Source organism: Symphalangus syndactylus, chromosome 4 (genome assembly GCF_028878055.3).
Source record: "Symphalangus syndactylus isolate Jambi chromosome 4, NHGRI_mSymSyn1-v2.1_pri, whole genome shotgun sequence".
In the NCBI taxonomy this organism is placed as follows: Eukaryota; Metazoa; Chordata; class Mammalia; order Primates; family Hylobatidae; genus Symphalangus; species Symphalangus syndactylus.
The window spans coordinates 95,856,711-95,857,115 of record NC_072426.2 but is presented as its reverse complement, the minus strand read 5'-3'; the positions used below and the strand labels follow the sequence as shown (position 1 = coordinate 95,857,115).

General features: G+C 43.7%; 1 non-coding gene across 1 annotated transcript; it reads right to left on the bottom strand.

Moving 5' to 3' along the window:
• Nucleotides 1–300: 300 nt before the first annotated feature.
• LOC129481361 (U6 spliceosomal RNA) lies at nucleotides 301–405 on the bottom strand. Its single transcript, XR_008657371.1, has one exon. It is a non-coding gene; the product is annotated as a U6 spliceosomal RNA (small nuclear RNA).

Genomic DNA, 405 nt, shown 5'->3' with positions numbered 1-405 from the left:
TTTATATAGTGGGGAGGGAAAACAAGAGGGGCAGGGATGAGAAGTTGGTCAATAGGCAGCAGGCAGTAGTATAAGGGGGTCCAGCATCTCATTGTAACCACATGTGGGAAAACAGGAATGAGGCAGGGATAAGAAGTTGGTCAAAAAGGAGCAGGTGCACCTCATTGTCCAGTGGCAATGATCTGGAAAGTCTCAGTTCCTGGTATCATTCAGGAGGCCTGATGGTTGGTTTCCTGAGAAAGGAACTCAGATAAGACAAATGTAAGTTTTCCAAGCTTCAAGATTTTTGTTTTTGTTTTTTTAAATACGGAACCCTTCACCAATTTGAGTGTCATCCTTACAGGGGCCATGCTAATCTTCTCTGTATCGTTCCAATTTTAGAATATGTGCTGCCGAAGTGAGCAC